The sequence below is a fragment of the Tenrec ecaudatus genome, chromosome 11 (assembly GCF_050624435.1).
Source record: "Tenrec ecaudatus isolate mTenEca1 chromosome 11, mTenEca1.hap1, whole genome shotgun sequence".
In the NCBI taxonomy this organism is placed as follows: domain Eukaryota; kingdom Metazoa; phylum Chordata; class Mammalia; order Afrosoricida; family Tenrecidae; genus Tenrec; species Tenrec ecaudatus.
This window is the reverse complement of record NC_134540.1, coordinates 116,980,778-117,005,370: the sequence shown is the minus strand read 5'-3', so window position 1 is coordinate 117,005,370 and position 24,593 is coordinate 116,980,778. Positions and strand designations below refer to the sequence as shown.

Below are 24,593 nucleotides of genomic sequence, written 5' to 3'. Positions count from 1 at the left end.
GGTTTGCTTTTGAACCCTCACAGAGCCTTGCAGCCCCTATCTAACAAGGTTCAGTTTGGCTCTGCACACCAGGTTTCAATGACTTGGAATCTACCCCACAGTAACTGTTTGGATGCAAGTATACTCAGTCCTGAGTTATGACCGGCCCCATCCTGACGATTCTGTCATGAGGCAGTTCTGACCGAAGTCAAATACCTCATGATACTAGCTTTTCTTTTCTTATTTTTTTCCACAGGTAGTTAAAAGACTTTATTAGGAAAGGTTTGAAGTCAAAAGTAACACTCTTGATAGAATTTTCTTTCATCCTTTAAGTCGGCTCTGCAAATATATAATCAGTGAATTAGCTGTAAGATCAAAGATACGTTAATTTATTTAAGATAAAATATATTTTAGTTCTTAAAATTTATTCTATAAAGTACATATTTCCCTATAAATTCCCTACTTATACAAAAGAGGTAAAAAATAAACACAAAATATAAAATCCCCAACAAAACAGTAACTGAACATCTTTTTAAAAATTGTAAAAACCTGGCAGGGGAGACACCATGATCAAGAAGGTGGTTTTCCCAGGGCGAGGCTTATCCATTGCACTCCGGATGTGCTGAACCCTGTGATTTCCCCAAATGTGGGAAACTCGACTGCATATTTGTGGTAGTGGGGGACTACTTTCGAGCTCTCCCCTGATTAAAAAAAAATTGTAAAAAACTAACAAGAGAAACAAATGTGTGTGTTTGTTAATATTTAAAACAGTGAAAAATCTCTGGATGGGGGACTCCCACCACCTAGCTTTACATATCTCACCTTCCTCAGTCTGTGGGGCTTGAATACTTTGGATATAAACTTACAGCTACAATGGCATTAGATGTGTGTGGTATAGCATGGGTGCATGCTACTTATGATAAACTTTCTAAAAACAGAAAGTGAAGCAGATGGTCATAGTGCAGCTCATCATAAGTATAATACAGCACAACTCAGAGACTGTGTTTACTGGGTCTTTGAACTGATATGAGCCAATTGAGATGTGGGATGATGAACTGAATGTGAAATTGACCTGTTTTTTAAAAGCTTGAATGATCTGGGAGGCTACATGGAAAGGGAAAATGTATGGTTTCAATCCTTGGAATAGTGATTTGGGGACCTTTCAGGAACCTGTTTCAAGATGCCAATTTACTTCCAACACTGTGGATAGTGACACACATTCAATGAAGCAAGTGCTTGACTGCCAACTGTGAGCCGGCTCTATGACTGCCTACTCAGCCTATCCAGACATTTCCTTGTAAACTGGCATTATATTTTTTAAGCCAAATATGTTTCTAATGGCTAATTTATTCAGTTTCCATAAAACACATTATTTAATAACACTTTTTTAATCTCCACAAATGAAAATGTGGTTCTAAAGTATAATCACCAAGGTTATTGGGTAAAAGGGACTGCAGGACACAGGGTACTAGGAACTTCAGAAGCCTAGGGATTTGGGCGGAAACACTAATTGAGGCACACTAAGACACCGCTTGACGTGGAATAGCCCTCATGGGGTCCTACGACGTGTGATATCTAGGCAGTGAGCCCTCCTACTCAGTCACAATCTCCGACTCCTCAGAACTGTTTTGGAGTCAGGGGAGACTGCATATAAAGTCCCCAGAAAGGATCAGTGTCTAGGCTGCAGTCTGAATGCATCAATATATTAAAGATACTTGCTTCTGTTTCCATCACTTTTACCCCTATCATTCTTCTCCTGCAGCCAAAACTCAGTCCGAGGGGGATGGCAAATACAGTAAGCAGACTGTTCTGTCTGACTTCTACGTTAGGACACATAGACCATCTGAATAAACCCCTTGATTCTGTGTCCCTCTCCTTCCCATAGACAAAACTGCAGCCAGCACCAGACCTTAAACCTGCAGACTAAAAGTTTGTCAAAAGTCTAGAAAGAGCAGTCAATACCCTGAAAACCTAGCCTGCAGAAGAGAAGACACAGAATCAAAAGCTACACCTGAAAAAAAAAAAAAGCTTCAGGTGGGTGTCATTCAGACAACCGAATCCAATGAAACACTTGAGCTACTCACAGTAAAAATTGTTTTACTTCCATACTATTGTAATTCAAACAGTTTCCCATATCTCACCTCCAAATATAACTCCAGCAGATTCAAGTTTATTAAGGAAGAGGCAATTATTCTGGTGTTTCCCCTGCACAGATTATGGAGCTTCAAACAGTTTTACTATTCTCAGCTCAGGCCTTAGATTTTCAACTATTTGAATGTGAAGGAAATCTTAACATGCCGCGTTTCAAAGGGTGACTTCAGTGTTGCCTCACCCAGATTTACGTTTTTCATTTCTAGAGTGCCTCAACATGAGTTTTTTTGGGGGTGGGGGGTGGGGGGAGGGTTAAGAAGCATTATCATTTTCCATAATAAGGTGTTGATGGGAAATTTTACATCCTGCAGGTCCCCGTATACAATAATTACATTAAACAATGGAGCTTTCTGTATCTTCCTGTTTTTCACAACAGGTTATGCTCACTCATATTGTTAGCTTATCACGCCAAATGTCCAAGATGCACAGGTGGTGTTAATTGAAGGGCGGAATGATTCATTCATTGGTCACTTTAGCATTGCAAGTTCTTGAGCATCTTGATTTTGAAATTCAGTAATGTGAGATGATGCCTTAGCCAGTTAAATGCTACTCCTTCCAAACCTCACGTACACTCAGACATATCTGAGCAGAAGCCACATTATCTACGCGAAACAGCTTTGGGTGCTCCCCAGCTATATGCAGATGCCCACCAAATATGAGATTATTTTGCTTTCTCTGACTTGGCTCTTACTAGCAGTCAGCCTCATTCCATCTCTTTTGTAGATGGTTGTGGATTCTGGGGGGCCTATGGCATAATGGTGGGCTTATGAGATTAAAAAGATCTTTTAGGGAAGTTTCTTGATGTGCATTTAATATTTAATTACAACTCTCTTTTATACACGTGTGTCTGTGGATTTCCACATCTAAAGTGCAAAGATTAACACATTCCCATAGCAGAGTGAACCTCCCTTCCGTCATGTCTATAGGTATTTCTCCTTCCTATGGGCAGCTGGACAGTAATTCAACTGGGAAACATCTGGTAAACCAGGACAATGGTGTTTCCCCAGCTTTCTGTGATGAGGGACCAGGACATTGGTTACCTTTGTAAAAGTCTCCTGACACGTCCTCGTGATGTCTGTTTCTGGGATCATAGAGGCTTCCTCTTCCTTGGTTGGTCTTGTTGGTAGGTACTATCCAGTTGGTCTGCTTCAAAGCAACCGCAATGTACAGGACAAGGAAAGGCTTGCCAATCCTGGGCCAGCCTCATATCTTTTTGATGTTTGAACCCATCTTTGAAGCCCCCGTGGCCATGCATCGTGCAAAAGACCTGCCTCTTTGTCACTGGCCCTCCCCTTTAGTCTGACCAGAAGTGTTCGTCATCTGGCCCTCTCTCTGGCAAGGATCTGCCTTGGTTTACTAGTCCTTCACTACCTGACAGTGTTTCCATGATTAGCATAAGGTTTTCAGTGGTGTATTTCGACATCCTCAGTGTGTCCTTCCTCTAGACACCCTGCTGCGCGCTTTGCCCTTTACATGACATTGCTGGCATTGGAAATAGCAGTGACCTGCACTCTGACTTTCCCTTCTGTACCTAGCAACAAATGGACAGATTTTAAACAGGTCACAGTTTATCACCGACCCATGTACCACCCTTGAAGCAGCATTGGGGTAGATAATAAATCACAAGTAGTCCTGCACAAGGAGATGGAGCCCTCATGTCTGAGTGGTTACAAACACCAGCCGCTCCAGGCGCACAAAAGGCGCTTTCAATTCCAGTAAAGAGTTAACAACCTCAGAAACCCAGATGGGCAGTTCTTTCCACCTGCAGCCACCACACTGCATGTCTTTTTTGAGATGGAGGAGGACATTGTGGATTGGTGTGGGACATATGGGCTAATGTTGGACTTGTACACTTGGGCTGCACTGGTTTGGGATTTTTTCTCCATGTGCATTTACCCCTTATCTAAAGCTCTCTTTTATACATTTCAGTTTCTGTGGATTTACTTCTCTAATGTACTCAGACTAACACAAGTAATATAAGAAGAGGCAGGACACAAGTAAGCACCCGTTTCCGTTTGGGAAAGACACTAAACAGTGAAAAGCTATTTTCCAACAAGCCATCTCTGGGTGGCACAAACAGTTAAGTGCTCAATTCATAACTTAAACGATCATCTGAACCCATATCGTGGTACCTCAGAAGGCAGACCTGGTGGTTTGCTTTTGAACCCTCACAGAGCCTTGCAGCCCCTATCTAACAAGGTTCAGTTTGGCTCTGCACAGCAGGTTTCAATGACTTGGAATCTACCCCACAGTAACTGTTTGGATGCAAGTATACTCAGTCCTGAGTTATGACCGGCCCCATCCTGACGATTCTGTCATGAGGCAGTTCTGACCGAAGTCAAATACCTCATGATACTAGCTTTTCTTTTCTTATTTTTTTCCACAGGTAGTTAAAAGACTTTATTAGGAAAGGTTTGAAGTCAAAAGTAACACTCTTGATAGAATTTTCGTTCATCCTTTAAGTCGGCTCTGCAAATATATAATCAGTGATTTAGCTGTAAGATCAAAGATACGTTAATTTATTTAAGATAAAATATATTTTAGTTCTTAAAATTTATTCCATAAAGTACATATTTCCCTATAAATTCCCTACTTATACAAAAGAGGTAAAAAATAAACACAAAATATAAAATCCCCAACAAAACAGTAACTGAACATCTTTTTAAAAATTGTAAAAAACTAACAAGAGAAACAAATGTGTGTGTTTGTTAATATTTAAAACAGTGAAAAATCTCTGGATGGGGGACTCCCACCACCTAGCTTTACATATCTCACCTTCCTCAGTCTGTGGGGCTTGAATACTTTGGATATAAACTTACAGCTACAATGGCATTAGATGTGTGTGGTATAGCATGGGTGCATGCTACTTATGATAAACTTTCTAAAAACAGAAAGTGAAGCAGATGGTCATAGTGCAGCTCATCATAAGTATAATACAGCACAACTCAGAGACTGTGTTTACTGGGTCTTTGAACTGATATGAGCCAATTGAGATGTGGGATGATGAACTGAATGTGAAATTGACCTGTTTTTTAAAAGCTTGAATGATCTGGGAGGCTACATGGAAAGGGAAAATGTATGGTTTCAATCCTTGGAATAGTGATTTGGGGACCTTTCAGGAACCTGTTTCAAGATGCCAATTTACTTCCAACACTGTGGATAGTGACACACATTCAATGAAGCAAGTGCTTGACTGCCAACTGTGAGCCGGCTCTATGACTGCCTACTCAGCCTATCCAGACATTTCCTTGTAAACTGGCATTATATTTTTTAAGCCAAATAAGTTTCTAATGGCTAATTTATTCAGTTTCCATAAAACACATTATTTAATAACACTTTTTTAATCTCCACAAATGAAAATGTGGTTCTAAAGTATAATCACCAAGGTTATTGGGTAAAAGGGACTGCAGGACACAGGGTATTAGGAACTTCAGAAGCCTAGGGATTTGGGCGGAAACACTGATTGAGGCACACTAAGACACCGCTTGACGTGGAATAGCCCTCATGGGGTCCTACGACGTGTGATATCTAGGCAGTGAGCCCTCCTACTCAGTCACAATCTCCGACTCCTCAGAACTGTTTTGGAGTCAGGGGAGACTGCATATAAAGTCCCCATAAAGGATCAGTGTCTAGGCTGGAGTCTGAATGCATCAATATATTAAAGATACTTGCTTCTGTTTCCATCACTTTTACCCCTATCATTCTTCTCCTGCAGCCAAAACTCAGTCCCAGGGGGATGGCAAATACAGTAAGCAGACTGTTCTGTCTGACTTCTACGTTAGGACACATAGACCATCTGAATAAACCCCTTGATTCTGTGTCCCTCTCCTTCCCATAGACAAAACTGCAGCCAGCACCAGACCTTAAACCTGCAGACTAAAAGTTTGTCAAAAGTCTAGAAAGAGCAGTCAATACCCTGAAAACCTAGCCTGCAGAAGAGAAGACACAGAATCAAAAGCTACACCTGAAAAAAAAAAAAAGCTTCAGGTGGGTGTCATTCAGACAACCGAATCCAATGAAACACTTGAGCTACTCACAGTAAAAATTGTTTTACTTCCATACTATTGTAATTCAAACAGTTTCCCATATCTCACCTCCAAATATAACTCCAGCAGATTCAAGTTTATTAAGGAAGAGGCAATTATTCTGGTGTTTCCCCTGCACAGATTATGGAGCTTCAAACAGTTTTACTATTCTCAGCTCAGGTCTTATATTTTCAACTATTTGAATGTGAAGGAAATCTTAACATGCCGCGTTTCAAAGGGTGACTTCAGTGTTGCCTCACCCAGATTTACGTTTTTCATTTCTAGAGTGCCTCAACATGAGTTTTTTTTTTGGGTGGGGGGTGGGGGGAGGGTTAAGAAGCATTATCATTTTCCATAATAAGGTGTTGATGGGAAATTTTACATCCTGCAGGTCCCCGTATACAATAATTACATTAAACAATGGAGCTTTCTGTATCTTCCTGTTTTTCACAACAGGTTATGCTCACTCATATTGTTAGCTTATCACGCCAAATGTCCAAGATGCACAGGTGGTGTTAATTGAAGGGCGGAATGATTCATTCATTGGTCACTTTAGCATTGCAAGTTCTTGAGCATCTTGATTTTGAAATTCAGTAAAGTGAGATGATGCCTTAGCCAGTTAAATGCTACTCCTTCCAAACCTCACGTACACTCAGACATATCTGAGCAGAAGCCACATTATCTACGAGAAACAGCTTTGGGTGCTCCCCAGCTATATGCAGATGCCCACCAAATATGAGATTATTTTGCTTTCTCTGACTTGGCTCTTACTAGCAGTCAGCCTCATTCCATCTCTTTTGTAGATGGTTGTGGATTCTGGGGGGCCTATGGCATAATGGTGGGCTTATGAGATTAAAAAGATCTTTTAGGGAAGTTTCTTGATGTGCATTTAATATTTAATTACAACTCTCTTTTATACACGTGTGTCTGTGGATTTCCACATCTAAAGTGCACAGATTAACACATTCCCATAGCAGAGTGAACCTCCCTTCCGTCATGTCTATAGGTATTTCTCCTTCCTATGGGCAGCTGGACAGTAATTCAACTGGGAAACATCTGGTAAACCAGGACAATGGTGTTTCCCCAGCTTTCTGTGATGAGGGACCAGGACATTGGTTACCTTTGTAAAAGTCTCCTGACACGTCCTCGTGATGTCTGTTTCTGGGATCATAGAGGCTTCCTCTTCTTTGGTTGGTCTTGTTGGTAGGTACTATCCAGTTGGTCTGCTTCAAAGCAACCGCAATGTACAGGACAAGGAAAGGCTTGCCAATCCTGGGCCAGCCTCATATCTTTTTGATGTTTGAACCCATCTTTGAAGCCCCCGTGGCCATGCATCGTGCAAAAGACCTGGCTCTTTGTCACTGGCCCTCCCCTTTAGTCTGACCAGAAGTGTTCGTCATCTGGCCCTCTCTCTGGCAAGGTTCTGCCTTGGTTTACTAGTCCTTCACTACCTGACAGTGTTTCCATGATTAGCATAAGGTTTTCAGTGGTGTATTTCGACATCCTCAGTGTGTCCTTCGTCTAGACACCCTGCTGCGCGCTTTGCCCTTTACATGACATTGCTGGCATTGGAAATAGCAGTGACCTGCACTCTGACTTTCCCTTCTGTACCTAGCTACAAATGGACAGATTTTTAACAGGTCACAGTTTATCACCGACCCATGTACCACCCTTGAAGCAGCATTGGGGTAGATAATAAATCACGAGTAGTCCTGCACAAGGAGATGGAGCCCTCATGTCTGAGTGGTTACAAACACCAGCTGCTCCAGGCGCACAAAAGGCACTTTCAATTCCAGTAAAGAGTTAACAACCTCAGAAACCCAGATGGTCAGTTCTTTCCACCTGCAGCCACCCACACTGCATGTCTTTGTTGAGATGGAGGAGGACATTGTGGATTGGTGTGGGACATATGGGCTAATGTTGGACTTGTACACTTGGGCTGCACTGGTTTGGGATTTTTTCTCCATGTGCATTACCCTTTATCTAAAGCTCTCTTTTATACATATCAGTTTCTGTGGATTTATTTCTCTAATGTACTCAGACTTACACAAGTAATATAAGAAGAGGCAGGACACAAGTAAGCACCCGTTTCCTTTTGGGAAAGACACTAAACAGTGAAAAGCTATTTTCCAACAAGCCATCTCTGGGTGGCACAAACAGTTAAGTGCTCAATTCATAACTTAAACGATCATCTGAACCCATATCGTGGTACCTCAGAAGGCAGACCTGGTGGTTTGCTTTTGAACCCTCACAGAGCCTTGCAGCCCCTATCTAACAAGGTTCAGTTTGGCTCTGCACACCAGGTTTCAATGACTTGGAATCTACCCCACAGTAACTGTTTGGATGCAAGTATACTCAGTCCTGAGTTATGACCGGCCCCATCCTGACGATTCTGTCATGAGGCAGTTCTGACCGAAGTCAAATACCTCATGATACTAGCTTTTCTTTTCTTATTTTTTTCCACAGATAGTTAAAAGACTTTATTCGGAAGGCTTTGAAGTCAAAAGTAACACTCTTGATAGAATTTTCTTTCATCCTTTAAGTCGGCTCTGCAAATATATAATCAGTGAATTAGCTGTAAGATCAAAGATACGTTAATTTATTTAAGATAAAATATATTTTAGTTCTTAAAATTTATTCGATAAAGTACATATTTCCCTATAAATTCCCTACTTATACAAAAGAGGTAAAAAATAAACACAAAATATAAAATCCCCAACAAAACAGTAACTGAACATCTTTTTAAAAATTGTAAAAACCTGGCAGGGGAGACACCATGATCAAGAAGGTGGTTTTCCCAGGTCGAGGCTTATCCATTGCACTCCGGATGTGCTGAACCCTGCGATTTCCCCAAATGTGGGAAACTCGACTGCATATTTGTGGTAGTGGGGGACTACGTTCGAGCTCTCCCCTGATTAAAAAAAAATTGTAAAAAACTAACAAGAGAAACTAATGTGTGTGTTTGTTAATATTTAAAATTGAAAAATCTCTGGATAGGGGACTCCCACCCCCTAGCTTTACATATCTCACCTTCATCAGACTGTGGGGCTTGAATACTTTGGATATAAACTTACAGCTACAATGGCATTAGATGTGTGTGGTATAGCATGGGTGCATGCTACTTATGATAAACTTTCTAAAAACAGTAAGTGAAGCAGATGGTCATAATGCAGCTCATCATAAGTATAATACAGCACAACTCAGAGATTGTGTTTACTGGGTCTTTGAACTGATAAGGACCAATTGAGATGTGGAATGATGAACTGAATATGAAATTGACCTGTTTTTTAAAAGCTTGAATGATCTGGAAGGCTAAATGGAATGGGAAAAAGTATGGTTTCAATCCTTGGAATAGTGATTTGGGGACCTTTCAGGAACCTGATTCGTGATGCCAATTTACTTCTAACACTGTGGATAGTGACACACATTCAATGAAGCAAGTGCTTTGTGCCAACTGAGAGCCGGCTCTATGACTGCCTACTCAGCGTATCCAGACATTTCCTTGTAAACTGGCATTATATTTTTTTAGCCAAATAAGTTTCTAATGGCTAATTTATTCAGTTTCCATAAAACACATTATTCAATAACACTTTTTTAATCTCCACAAATGAAAATGTGGTTCTAAAGTATAAACACCAAGGTTATTGGGTAAAAGGGACTGCAGGACACAGGGTATTAGGAACTTCAGAAACCTAGGGATTTGGTCGGAAACACTGATTGAGGCACACTAAGACACCGCTTGACGTGTTATAGCCCTCATGGGGTCCTACGACGTGTGATATCTAGGCAGTGAGCCCTCCTACTCAGTCACAATCTCCGACTCCTCAGAACTGTTTTGGGGTCAGGGGAGACTGCATATAAAGTCCCCAGAAAGGATCAGTGTCTAGGCTGCAGTCTGAATGCATCAATATATTAAAGATAATTGCTTCTGTTTGCATCACTTTTATCCCTATCATTCTTCTCCTGCAGCCAAAACTCAGTCCCAGGGGGATGGCAACTACAGTAACCAGACTGTTCTGTCTGACTTCTATGTTAGGACACATAGACCATCTGAATAAACCCTTTGATTCTGTGTCCCTCCCCTTCCCATAGACAAAACTGCAGCCAGCACCAGACCTTAAACCTGCAGACTAAAGGTTTGTCAAAAGTCTAGAAAGAGCAGTCAATACCCTGAAAACCTAGCCTGCAGAAGAGAAGACATAGAATCAAAAGCTACAACTGAAAAAAAAAAAAAAAGCTCCAGGTGGGTGTCATTCAGACAACCGATTCCAATGAAAACACTTGAGCTTCTCACAGTGAAAATTGTTTTACTTCCATACTGTTGTAACTCATCCAGTTTCCCATATCTCACCTCCAAATATAACTCCAGCAAATTCAAGTTTATTAAGGAAGAGGCAATTATTCTGGTGTTTCCCCTGCACCGATTATGGAGCCTCAAACAGTTTTACTATTCTCAGGTCATGCCTTAGATTTTCAACTATTTGAATGTGAAGGAAATCTCAACATGCCGCGTTTCAAAGGGTGACTTCAGTGTTGCCTCACCCAGATTTAAGTTTTTCATTTCTAGAGTGCCTCAACATGAGTTGTTTTCTTTGGGGGGGGAGGGTTAAGGAGCATTATCATTTTCCATCATCAGCTGTTGATGGGAAATTTTACATCCTGCAGGTTCCCGTATACAATAATTACATTAAACAATGGAGCTTTCTGTATCTTCCTGTTTTTCACAACAGGTTATGCTCACTCATATTGTTAGCTTATCACGCCAAATGTCCAAGATGCACAGGTGGTGTTAATTGAACGGCGGAATGATTCATGCATTGGTCACTTTAGCATTGCAAGTTCTTGAGCATCTTGATTTTGAAATTCAGTAAAGTGAGATGATGCCTTAGCCAGTTAAATGCTACTCCTTCCAAACCTCACGTACACTCAGACATATCTTAGCAGAAGCCACATTATCTACGTGAAACAGCTTTGGGTGCTCCCAAGCTATATGCAGATGCCCACCAAATATGAGATTATTTTGCTTTCTCTGACTTGGCTCTTACTAGCAGTCAGCCTCATTCCATCTCTTTTGTAGATGGTTGTGGATTCTGGGGGGCCTATGGCATAATGGTTGGCTTATGAGATTAAAAAGATCTTTTAAGGAAGTTTCTTGATGTGCATTTAACATTAATTACAACTCTCTTTTATACACGTGTGTCTGTGGATTTCCACATCTAAAGTGCACAGATTAATACATTCCCATAGCAGAGTGAACCTCCCTTCCGTCATGTCTATAGGTATTTCTCCTTCCTATGGGCAGCTGAACAGTAATTCATCTGGGAAAAACCTGGTAAACCAGGACAATGGTGCTTCCCCAGCTTTCTGTGATGAGCGACCAGGACATTGGTTACCTTTATAAAAGTCTCCTGACACGTCCTCGTGATGTCTGTTTCTGGGATCATAGAGGCTTCCTCTTCCTTGGTTGGTCTTGTTGGTAGGTACTATCCAGTTGGTCTGCTTCAAAGCAACCGCAATGTACAGGACAAGGAAAGGCTTGCCAATCCTGGGCCACCCTCATATCTTTTTGATGTTTGAACCCATCTTTGAAGCCCCCGTGGCCATGCATCGTGCAAAAGACCTGGCTCTTTGTCACTGGCCCTCCCCATTAAACTGACCAGAAGTTTTCATCATCTGGCCCTCTCTCTGGCAAGGTTCTGCCTTGGTTTACTAGTCCTTCACTACCTGACAGTGTTTCCATGATTAGCATAAGGTTTTCAGTGGTGTATTTTGTCATCCTCAGTGTGTCCTTCGTCTAGACACCCTGCTGCATGCTTTGCCCTTTACATGACATTGCTGGCATTGGAAATAGCAGTGACATGCACTCTGACTTTCCTTTCTGGACCTAGCTACAAATGGACAGATTTTAAACAGGTCACAGTTTATCACCGACCCATGTACCACCCTTGAAGCAGCATTGGGGTAGATAATAAATCACAAGTAGTCCTGCACAAGGAGATGGAGCCCTCATGTCTGAGTGGTTACAAACACCAGCCGCTCCAGGCGCACAAAAGGCGCTTTCAATTCCAGTAGAGTTAACAACCTCAGAAACCCAGATGGGCAGTTCTTTCCACCTCCAGCCACCCACACTGCATGTCTTTGTTGAGATGGAGGAGGACATTGTGGATTGGTGTGGGACATATGGGCTAATGTTGGACTTGTACACTTGGGCTGCACTGGTTTGGGATTTTTTCTCCATGTGTATTTACCCTTTATCTAAAGCTCTCTTTTATACATTTCAGTTTCTGTGGATTTATTTCTCTAATGTACTCAGACTAACACAAGTAATATAAGAAGAGGCAGGACACAAGTAAGCACCCGTTTCCTTTTGGGAAAGACACTAAACAGTGAAAAGCTATTTTCCAACAAGCCATCTCTGGGTGGCACAAACAGTTAAGTGCTCAATTCATAACTTAAACGATCATCTGAACCCATATCGTGATACCTCAGAAGGCAGACCTAGTGGTTTGCTTTTGAACCATCACAGAGCCTTGCAGCCCCTATCTAACAAGGTTCAGTTTGGCTCTGCACACCAGGTTTCAATGACTTGGAATCTACCCCACAGTAACTGTTTGGATGCAAGTATACTCAATCCTGAGTTATGACCGGCCCCATCATGACGATTCTGTCATGAGGCAGTTCTGACCGAAGTCAAATACCTCATGATACTAGCTTTTCTTTACTTATTTTTTTCCACAGGTAGTTAAAAGACTTTATTAGGAAAGGTTTGAAGTCAAAAGTAACACTCTTGGTAGAATTTTCTTTCATCCTTTAAGTCGGCTCTGCAAATATATAATCAGTGATTTAGCTGTAAGATCAAAGATACGTTAATTTATTTAAGATAAAATATATTTTAGTTCTTAAAATTTATTCCATAAAGTACATATTTCCCTATAAATTCCCTACTTATACAAAAGAGGTAAAAAAATAAACACAAAATATAAAATCCCCAACAAAACAGTAACTGAATATCTTTTTAAAAATTGTAAAAACTTGGCAGGGGAGACACCATGATCAAGAAAGTGGTTGTCCCAGGGCGAGGCTTATCCATTGCACTCCGGATGTGCTGAACCCTGCGATTTCACCAAATGTGGGAAACACGACTGCATATTTGTGGTAGTGGGGGACTGCGTTCGTGCTCTCCCCTGATTTAAAAAAAAATTGTAAAAAACTAACAAGAGAAACTAATGTGTGTGTTTGTTAATATTTAAAAAAGTGAAAAATCTTTGGATGGGGGAATCCCACCCCCTAGCTTTACATATCTCACCTTCATCAGTCTGTGGGGCTTGAATATTTGGATATATACTTACAGCTACAATGGCATTATATGTGTGTGGTATAGCATGGGTGCATGCTACTTATGATAAACTTTCTAAAAGCAGAAAGTGAAGCAGATGGTCATAATGCAGCTCATCATAAGTATAATACAGCACAACTCAGAGATTGTGTTTACTGTGTCTTTGAACTGATATGAGCCAATTGAGATGTGGGATGATGAACTGAATGTGAAATTGACCTGTTTTTTAAAAGCTTGAATGATCTGGAAGGCTAAATGGAATGGGAAAAAGTATGGTTTCAATCCTTGGAATAGTGATTTGGGGACCTTTCAGGAACCTGTTTCATGATGCCAATTTACTTCGAACACTGTGGATAGTGACACACATTCAATGAAGCATGCTTGACTGCCACCTGAGAGCCGGCTCTATGACTGCCTACTCAGCGTATCCAGACATTTCCTTGTAAACTGGCATTATATTTTTTTAGCCAAATAAGTTTCTAATGGCTAATTTATTCAGTTTCCATAAAACACATTATTTAATAACACTTTTTTAATCTCCACAAATGAAAATGTGGTTCTAACGTATAAACACCAAGGTTATTGGGTAAAAGGGACTGCAGGACACAAGGTACTAGGAACTTCAGAAACCTAGGGATTTGGGCGGAAACACTGATTGAGGCACACTAAGACACCGCTTGACGTGGAATAGCCCTCATGGGGTCCTACGACGTGTGATATCTAGGCAGTGAGCCCTCCTACTCAGTCACAATCTCCGACTCCTCAGAACTGTTTTGGGGTCAGGGGAGACTGCATATAAAGTCCCCAAAAAGGATCAGTGTCTAGGCTGGAGTCTGAACGCATCAATATATTAAAGATACTTGCTTCTGTTTGCATCACTTTTATCCCTATCATTCTTCTCCTGCAGCCAAAACTCAGTCCCAGGGGGATGGCAACTACAGTAAGCAGACTGTTCTGTCTGACTTCTACGTTAGGACACATAGACCATCTGAATAAACCCTTTGATTCTGTGTCCCTCCCCTTCCCATAGACAAAACTGCAGCCAGCACCAGACCTTAAACCTGCAGACTAAAGGTTTGTCAAAAGTCTAGAAAGAGCAGTCAATACCCTGAAAACCTAGCCTGCAGAAGAGAAGACACAGAATCAAAAGCTACAACTGAAAAAAAAAAAAAAAGCTCCAGGTGGGTGTCATTCAGACAACCGATTCAAATGAAAACACTTGAGCTACTCACAGTGAAAATTGTTTTACTTCCATACTGTTGTAACTCACACAGTTTCCCATATCTCACCTCCAAATGTAACTCCAGCAGATTCACGTTTATTAAGGAAGAGGCAATTATTCTGGTGTTTCCCCTGCACCGATTATGGAGCCTCAAACAGTTTTACTATTCTCAGCTCATGCCTTAGATTTTCAACTCTTTGAATGTGAAGGAAATCTTAACATGCCGCGTTTCAAAGGGTGACTTCAGTGTTGACTCAACCAGATTTAAGTTTTTCATTTCTAGAGTGCCTCAACATGAGTTGTTTTTTTTTTGGGGGGGGGAGGGGTAAGGAGCATTATCATTTTCCATCATCAGTTGTTGATGGGAAATTTTACATCCTGCAGGTTCCCGTATACAATAATTACATTAAACAATGGAGTTTTCTGTATCTTCCTGTTTTTCACATCAGGTTATGCTCACTCATATTGTTAGCTTATCACGCCAAATTTCCAAGAGGCACAGGTGGTGTTAATTGAAGGGCGGAATGATTCATTCATTGGTCACTTTAGCATTGCAAGTTCTTGAGCATCTTGATTTTGAAATTCAGTAAAGTGAGATGATGCCTTAGCCAGTTAAATGCTACTCCTTCCAAACCTCACGTACACTCAGACATATCTGAGCAGAAGCCACATTATCTACGTGAAACAGCTTTGGGTGCTCCCCAGCTATATGCAGATGCCCACCAATATGAGATTATTTTGCTATCTCTGACTTGGCTCTTACTAGCAGTCAGCCTCATTCCATCTCTTTTGTAGATGGTTGTGGATTCTGGGGGGCCTATGGCATAATGGTTGGCTTATGAGATTAAAAAGATCTTTTAGGGAAGTTTCTTGATGTGCATTTAATATTTAATTACAACTCTCTTTTATACACGTGTGTCTGTGGATTTCCACATCTAAAGTGCACAGATTAACACATTCCCATAGCAGAGTGAACCTCCCTTCCGTCATGTCTATAGGTATTTCTCCTTCCTATGGGCAGCTGGACAGTAATTCATCTGGGAAACACCTGGTAAACCAGGACAATGGTGATTCCCCAGCTTTCTGTGATGAGGGACCAGGACATTGGTTACCTTTATAAAAGTCTCCTGACACGTTCTCGTGATGTCTGTTTCTGGGATCATAGAGGCTTCCTCTTCCTTGGTTGGTCTTGTTGGTAGGTACTATCCAGTTGGTCTGCTTCAAAGCAACCGCAATGTACAGGACAAGGAAAGGCTTGCCAATCCTGGGCCACCCTCATATCTTTTTGATGTTTGAACCCATCTCTGAAGCCCCCGTGGCCATGCATCGTGCAAAAGACCTGGCTCTTTGTCACTGGCCCTCCCCTATAAACTGACCAGAAGTTATCGTCATCTGGCCCTCTCTCTGGCAAGGTTCTGCCTTGGTTTACTAGTCCTTCACTACCTGACAGTGTTTCCATGATTAGCATAAGGTTTTCAGTGGTGTATTTTGTCATCCTCAGTGTGTCCTTCGTCTAGACACCCTGCTGCACGCTTTGCCCTTTACATGACATTGCTGGCATTGGAAATAGCAGTGACATGCACTCTGACTTTCCTTTCTGGACCTAGCTACAAATGGACAGATTTTAAACAGGTCACAGTTTATCACCGACCCATGTACCACCCTTGAAGCAGCATTGGGGTAGATAATAAATCACAAGTAGTCCTGCACAAGGAGATGGAGTCCTCATGTCTGAGTGGTTACAAACACCAGCCGCTCCAGGCGCACAAAAGGCGCTTTCAATTCCAGTAAAGAGTTAACAACCTCAGAAACCCAGATGGGCAGTTCTTTCCACCTGCAGCCACCCACACTGCATGTCTTTGTTGAGATGGAGGAGGACATTGTGGATTGGTGTGGGACATATGGGCTAATGTTCGACTTGTACACTTGGGCTGCACTGGTTTGGGATTTTTTCTCCATGTGCATTTACCCTTTATCTAAAGCTCTCTTTTATACATTTCAGTTTCTGTGGATTTATTTCTCTAATGTACTCAGACTAACACAAGTAATATAAGAAGAGGCAGGACACAAGTAAGCACCCGTTTCCGTTTGGGAAAGACACTAAACAGTGAAAAGCTATTTTCCAACAAGCCATCTCTGGGTGGCACAAACAGTTAAGTGCTCAATTCATAACTCAAATGATCATCTGAACCCATATCGTGGTACCTCAGAAAGCAGACCTAGTGGTTTACTTTTGAACCATCACAGAGCCTTGCAGCCCCTATCTAACAAGGGTCAGTTTGGCTCTGCACACTGGGTTTCAATGACTTGGAATCTACCCCACAGTAACTGATTGGATGCAAGTATACTCAGTCCTGAGTTGTGACCGGCCCCATCCTGACGATTCTGTCATGAGGCAGTTCTGACCGAAGTCAAATACCTCATGATACTAGCTTTTCTTTTCTTATTTTTTTCCACAGGTAGTTAAAAGACTTTATTAGGAAAGCTTTGAAGTCAAAAGTAACACTCTTGGTAGAATTTTCTTTCATCCTTTAAGTCGGCTCTGCAAATATATAATCAGTGATTTAGCTGTAAGATCAAAGATACGTTAATTTATTTAAGATAAAATATATTTTAGTTCTTAAAATTTATTCCATAAAGTACATATTTCCCTATAAATTCCCTACATATACAAAAGAGGTAAAAAATAAACACAAAATATAAAATCCCCAACAAAACAGTAACTGAACATCTTTTTAAAATTTTTAAAAAACTAACATGAGAAACTAATGTGTGTTTTTGTTAATATTTTAAAAAGTGAAAAATCTCTGGATGGGGGACTCCCACCCCCTAGCTTTACATATCTCACCTTCATCAGTCTGCGGGGCTTCAAAACTTTGGATATAAACTTACAGCTACAATGGCATTAGAGGTGTGTGGTATTGCATGGGTGCATGCTACTTATGATTAACTTTCTAAAAACAGAGAGTGAAGCAGATGGTCATAATGCAGCTCATCATAAGTATAATACAGCACAACTCAGAGATTGTGTTTTCTGGGTCTTTGAACGGATATAAGCCAATTGAGATGTGGGATGATGAACTGAATGTGAAATTGACCTGTTTTTTAAAAGCTTGGATGATCTGGAAGGCTAAATGGAATGGGAAAAAGTATGGTTTCAATCCTTGGATTAGTGATTTGGGGACCTTTCCGGAACCTGTTTCATGACGCCAATTTACTTCCAACACTGTGGATAGTGACACACATTCAATGAAGCAAGTGCTTGACTGCCAAATTTGATCCGGCTCTATTTTGCCTACTCAGCCTATCCACACATTTCCTTGCAAATTGGCGTCATATTTTTTTAGCCAAATACGTTTTTAATGCCTTATTTTTTCAATTTCCATAAACCACATTATTTAATAACAATTTTTTTAATCTCCACAAATGAAAATGTGGTTATAAAGTATAAACACCAGGGTTATTGGGTAAAAGGGACTGCAGGACACAGGGTACTAGGAACTACAGAAGCATAGGGATTTGGGTGGAAACACTGATTGAGGCACACTAAGACACTGCTTGATGTGGAATAGCCCTCATGTGGACCTATGACGTGTGATATCTAGGCAGTGAGCCCTCCTACTCAGTCACAATCACCGACTCCTCAGAACTGTTTTGGAGTCAGGGGAGACTGCATATAATGTCCCCAGAAAGGATCAGTGTCTAGGCCGGAATCTGAACGCATCAATATATTAAAGTGACTTGCTTCTGTTTGCATAACTTTTATCCCTATCCTTCTTCTCCTGCAGCCAAAACTCAGTCCCAGACGGATGGCAACTACAGTAACCAGACTGTTCTATCTGAATTCTACGTTAGGACACATATACCATCTGAATAAACCCTTTGATTCTGTGTCCCTCTCCTTCCCATAGACAAAACTGCAGCCAGCACCAACCTTAAACCTGCAGCCTAAAGGTTTGTCAAAAGTCTAGAAAGAGCAGTCAATACCCTGAAAACCTAGCCTGCAGAAGAGAAGACACAGAATCAAAAGCTACAACTGAAAAAAAAAATCTCCAGGTTGGTGTCATTCAGACAACCGATTCCAATGAAAACACTTGACCTTTTCACAGTGTAAAATTGCTTTTACTTCCATACTATTGTAATTCAAACAGTTTCCCATATCTCACCTCCAAATGTAACTCCAGCAGATTCACGTTTATTAAGGAAGAGGCAATTATTCTGGTGTTTCCCCTCACCAATTATGGAGCCTCAAACAGTTTTACTATTCTCAGCTCATGCCTTAGATTTTCAACTATTTGAATGTGAAGGAAATCTTAACATGCCGCGTTTCATAGGCTGACTTCAGTGTTGCCTCACCCAGATTTAGGTTTTTCATTTCTAGAGTGCCTCAACATGAGTTTTTTTTTTTTTTTTGGGGGGGGGTGAAGGAGCATTATCATTTTCCATCATCAGTTGTTGATGGGAAATTTTACATCCTGCAGGTTCCCGTATACAATAATTACATTAAACAATGGAGCTTTCTGTATCTTCCTGATTTTCACAACAGGTTATGCTGACTCATATTGTTAGCTTATCACGCCAAATGTCCAAGATGCACAGGTGGTTTTAATTGAAGGGCGGAATGATTCATGCATTGGTCACTTTAGCATTGCAAGTTCTTGAGCATCTTGATTTTGAAATTCAGTAAAGTGAGATGATGCCTTAGCCAGTTAAACCTCACGTACACTCAGACATATCTGAGTAGAAGCCACTTTATCTACGTGAAACAGCTTTGGGTGCTCCCCAGCTATATGCAGATGCCCACCAATATGAGATTATTTTGCTTTCTCTGACTTGGCTCTTACTAGCAGTCAGCCTCATTCCATCTCTTTTGTAGATGGTTGTGGATTCTGGGGGGCCTATGGCATAATGGTTGGCTTATGAGATTAAAAAGATCTTTTAGGGAAGTTTCTTGATGTGCATTTAATATTTAATTACAACTCTCTTTTATACACGTGTGTCTGTGGATTTCCACATCTAAAGTGCACAGATTAACACATTCCCATAGCAGAGTGAACCTCCCTTCCGTGGGTATTTCTCCTTCCTATGGGCAGCTGGACAGTAATTCATCTGGGAAACACCTGGTAAACCAGGACAATGGTGATTCCCCAGCTTTCTGTGATGAGGGACCAGGACATTGGTTACCTTTATAAAAGTCTCCTGACACGTCCTCGTGATGTCTGTTTCTGGGATCATAGAGGCTTCCTCTTCCTTGGTTGGTCTTGTTGGTAGGTACTATCCAGTTGGTCTGCTTCAAAGCAACCGCAATGTACAGGACAAGGAAAGGCTTGCCAATCCTGGGCCACCCTCATATCTTTTTGATGTTTGAACCCATCTCTGAAGCCCCCGTTGCCATGCATCGTGCAAAAGACCTGGCTCTTTGTCACTGGCCCTCCCCTTTAAACTGACCAGAAGTTTTCGTCATCTGTCCCTCTCTCTGGCAAGGTTCTGCCTTGGTTTACTAGTCCTTCACTACCTGACAGTGTTTCCATGATTAGCATAAGGTTTTCAGTGGTGTATTTTGTCATCCTCAGTGTGTCCTTCGTCTAGACACCCTGCTGCACGCTTTGCCCTTTACATGACATTGCTGGCATTGGAAATAGCAGTGACATGCACTCTGACTTTCCTTTCTGGACCTAGCTACAAATGGACAGATTTTAAACAGGTCACAGTTTATCACCGACCCATGTACCACCCTTGAAGCAGCATTGGGGTAGATAATAAATCACAAGTAGTCCTGCACAAGGAGATGGAGCCCTCATGTCTGAGTGGTTACAAACACCAGCCGCTCCAGGCGCACAAAAGGCGCTTTCAATTCCAGTAAAGAGTTAACAACCTCAGAAACCCAGATGGGCAGTTCTTTCCACCTGCAGCCACCCACACTGCATGTCTTTGTTGAGATGGAGGAGGACATTGTGGATTGGTGTGGGACATATGGGCTAATGTTCGACTTGTACACTTGGGCTGCACTGGTTTGGGATTTTTTCTCCATGTGCATTTACCCTTTATCTAAAGCTCTCTTTTATACATTTCAGTTTCTGTGGATTTATTTCTCTAATGTACTCAGACTAACACAAGTAATATAAGAAGAGGCAGGACACAAGTAAGCACCCGTTTCCGTTTGGGAAAGACACTAAACAGTGAAAAGCTATTTTCCAACAAGCCATCTCTGGGTGGCACAAACAGTTAAGTGCTCAATTCATAACTCAAATGATCATCTGAACCCATATCGTGGTACCTCAGAAAGCAGACCTAGTGGTTTGCTTTTGAACCATCACAGAGCCTTGCAGCCCCTATCTAACAAGGTTCAGTTTGGCTCTGCACACTGGGTTTCAATGACTTGGAATCTACCCCACAGTAACTGATTGGATGCAAGTATACTCAGTCCTGAGTTGTGACCGGCCCCATCCTGACGATTCTGTCATGAGGCAGTTCTGACCGAAGTCAAATACCTCATGATACTAGCTTTTCTTTTCTTATTTTTTTCCACAGGTAGTTAAAAGACTTTATTAGGAAAGCTTTGAAGTCAAAAGTAACACTCTTGGTAGAATTTTCTTTCATCCTTTAAGTCGGCTCTGCAAATATATAATCAGTGATTTAGCTGTAAGATCAAAGATACGTTAATTTATTTAAGATAAAATATATTTTAGTTCTTAAAATTTATTCCATAAAGTACATATTTCCCTATAAATTCCCTACATATACAAAAGAGGTAAAAAATAAACACAAAATATAAAATCCCCAACAAAACAGTAACTGAACATCTTTTTAAAATTTTTAAAAAACTAACATGAGAAACTAATGTGTGTGTTTGTTAATATTTAAAAAAGTGAAAAATCTCTGGATGGGGGACTCCCACCCCCTAGCTTTACATATCTCACCTTCATCAGTCTGCGGGGCTTCAAAACTTTGGATATAAACTTACAGCTACAATGGCATTAGAGGTGTGTGGTATTGCATGGGTGCATGCTACTTATGATTAACTTTCTAAAAACAGAGAGTGAAGCAGATGGTCATAATGCAGCTCATCATAAGTATAATACAGCACAACTCAGAGATTGTGTTTTCTGGGTCTTTGAACGGATATAAGCCAATTGAGATGTGGGATGATGAACTGAATGTGAAATTGACCTGTTTTTTAAAAGCTTGGATGATCTGGAAGGCTAAATGGAATGGGAAAAAGTATGGTTTCAATCCTTGGAATAGTGATTTGGGGACCTTTCCGGAACCTGTTTCATGACGCCAATTTACTTCCAACACTGTGGATAGTGACACACATTCAATGAAGCAAGTGCTTGACTGCCAACTTTGATCCGGCTCTATTTTGCCTACTCAGCCTATCCACACATTTCCTTGCAAATTGGCGTCATATTTTTTTAGCCAAATACGTTTTTAATGCCTTATTTTTTCAATTTCCATAAACCACATTATTTAATAACAATTTTTTAATCTCCACAAATGAAAATGTGGTTATAAAGTATAAACACCAGGGTTATTGGGTAAAAGGGACTGCAGGACACAGGGTACTAGGAACTACAGAAGCATAGGGATTTGGGTGGAAACACTGATTGAGGCACACTAAGACACTGCTTGATGTGGAATAGCCCTCATGTGGACCTATGACGTGTGATATCTAGGCAGTGAGCCCTCCTACTCAGTCACAATCACCGACTCCTCAGAACTGTTTTGGAGTCAGGGGAGACTGCATATAATGTCCCCAGAAAGGATCAGTGTCTAGGCCGGAATCTGAACGCATCAATATATTAAAGTGACTTGCTTCTGTTTGCATAACTTTTATCCCTATCCTTCTTCTCCTGCAGCCAAAACTCAGTCCCAGACGGATGGCAACTACAGTAACCAGACTGTTCTATCTGAATTCTACGTTAGGACACATATACCATCTGAATAAACCCTTTGATTCTGTGTCCCTCTCCTTCCCATAGACAAAACTGCAGCCAGCACCAACCTTAAACCTGCAGCCTAAAGGTTTGTCAAAAGTCTAGAAAGAGCAGTCAATACCCTGAAAACCTAGCCTGCAGAAGAGAAGACACAGAATCAAAAGCTACAACTGAAAAAAAAAATCTCCAGGTTGGTGTCATTCAGACAACCGATTCCAATGAAAACACTTGACCTTTTCACAGTGTAAAATTGCTTTTACTTCCATACTATTGTAATTCAAACAGTTTCCCATATCTCACCTCCAAATGTAACTCCAGCAGATTCACGTTTATTAAGGAAGAGGCAATTATTTTGGTGTTTCCCCTCACCAATTATGGAGCCTCAAACAGTTTTACTATTCTCAGCTCATGCCTTAGATTTTCAACTATTTGAATGTGAAGGAAATCTTAACATGCCGCGTTTCATAGGCTGACTTCAGTGTTGCCTCACCCAGATTTAGGTTTTTCATTTCTAGAGTGCCTCAACATGAGTTTTTTTTTTTTTTTTTGGGGGGGGGGTGAAGGAGCATTATCATTTTCCATCATCAGTTGTTGATGGGAAATTTTACATCCTGCAGGTTCCCGTATACAATAATTACATTAAACAATGGAGCTTTCTGTATCTTCCTGATTTTCACAACAGGTTATGCTGACTCATATTGTTAGCTTATCACGCCAAATGTCCAAGATGCACAGGTGGTTTTAATTGAAGGGCGGAATGATTCATGCATTGGTCACTTTAGCATTGCAAGTTCTTGAGCATCTTGATTTTGAAATTCAGTAAAGTGAGATGATGCCTTAGCCAGTTAAACCTCACGTACACTCAGACATATCTGAGTAGAAGCCACTTTATCTACGTGAAACAGCTTTGGGTGCTCCCCAGCTATATGCAGATGCCCACCAATATGAGATTATTTTGCTTTCTCTGACTTGGCTCTTACTAGCAGTCAGCCTCATTCCATCTCTTTTGTAGATGGTTGTGGATTCTGGGGGGCCTATGGCATAATGGTTGGCTTATGAGATTAAAAAGATCTTTTAGGGAAGTTTCTTGATGTGCATTTAATATTTAATTACAACTCTCTTTTATACACGTGTGTCTGTGGATTTCCACATCTAAAGTGCACAGATTAACACATTCCCATAGCAGAATGAACCTCCCTTCCGTGGGTATTTCTCCTTCCTATGGGCAGCTGGACAGTAATTCATCTGGGAAACACCTGGTAAACCAGGACAATGGTGATTCCCCAGCTTTCTGTGATGAGGGACCAGGACATTGGTTACCTTTATAAAAGTCTCCTGACACGTCCTCGTGATGTCTGTTTCTGGGATCATAGAGGCTTCCTCTTCCTTGGTTGGTCTTGTTGGTAGGTACTATCCAGTTGGTCTGCTTCAAAGCAACCGCAATGTACAGGACAAGGAAAGGCTTGCCAATCCTGGGCCACCCTCATATCTTTTTGATGTTTGAACCCATCTCTGAAGCCCCCGTTGCCATGCATCGTGCAAAAGACCTGGCTCTTTGTCACTGGCCCTCCCCTTTAAACTGACCAGAAGTTTTCGTCATCTGTCCCTCTCTCTGGCAAGGTTCTGCCTTGGTTTACTAGTCCTTCACTACCTGACAGTGTTTCCATGATTAGCATAAGGTTTTCAGTGGTGTATTTTGTCATCCTCAGTGTGTCCTTCGTCTAGACACCCTGCTGCACGCTTTGCCCTTTACATGACATTGCTGGCATTGGAAATAGCAGTGACATGCACTCTGACTTTCCTTTCTGGACCTAGCTACAAATGGACAGATTTTAAACAGGTCACAGTTCATCACCGACCCATGTACCACCCTTGAAGCAGCATTGGGGTAGATAATAAATCACAAGTAGTCCTGCACAAGGAGATGGAGCCCTCATGTCTGA

The 24,593-nt window shown here is 41.2% G+C and overlaps 3 non-coding genes across 3 annotated transcripts; all 3 read left to right on the top strand.

Annotated features, from left to right (window-relative positions):
- The first annotated feature begins 520 nt into the window (after nucleotides 1-520).
- LOC142461783 (U1 spliceosomal RNA) lies at nucleotides 521-683 on the top strand. Its single transcript, XR_012786980.1, has one exon. It is a non-coding gene; the product is annotated as a U1 spliceosomal RNA (small nuclear RNA).
- Nucleotides 684-8,906: 8,223 nt separating this feature from the next.
- LOC142461798 (U1 spliceosomal RNA) lies at nucleotides 8,907-9,069 on the top strand. The gene has a single exon (XR_012786994.1). It is a non-coding gene; the product is annotated as a U1 spliceosomal RNA (small nuclear RNA).
- Nucleotides 9,070-13,179: 4,110 nt separating this feature from the next.
- On the top strand, nucleotides 13,180-13,342 carry LOC142461804 (U1 spliceosomal RNA). Its single transcript, XR_012786999.1, has one exon. It is a non-coding gene; the product is annotated as a U1 spliceosomal RNA (small nuclear RNA).
- The last annotated feature ends 11,251 nt before the right edge of the window (nucleotides 13,343-24,593 follow it).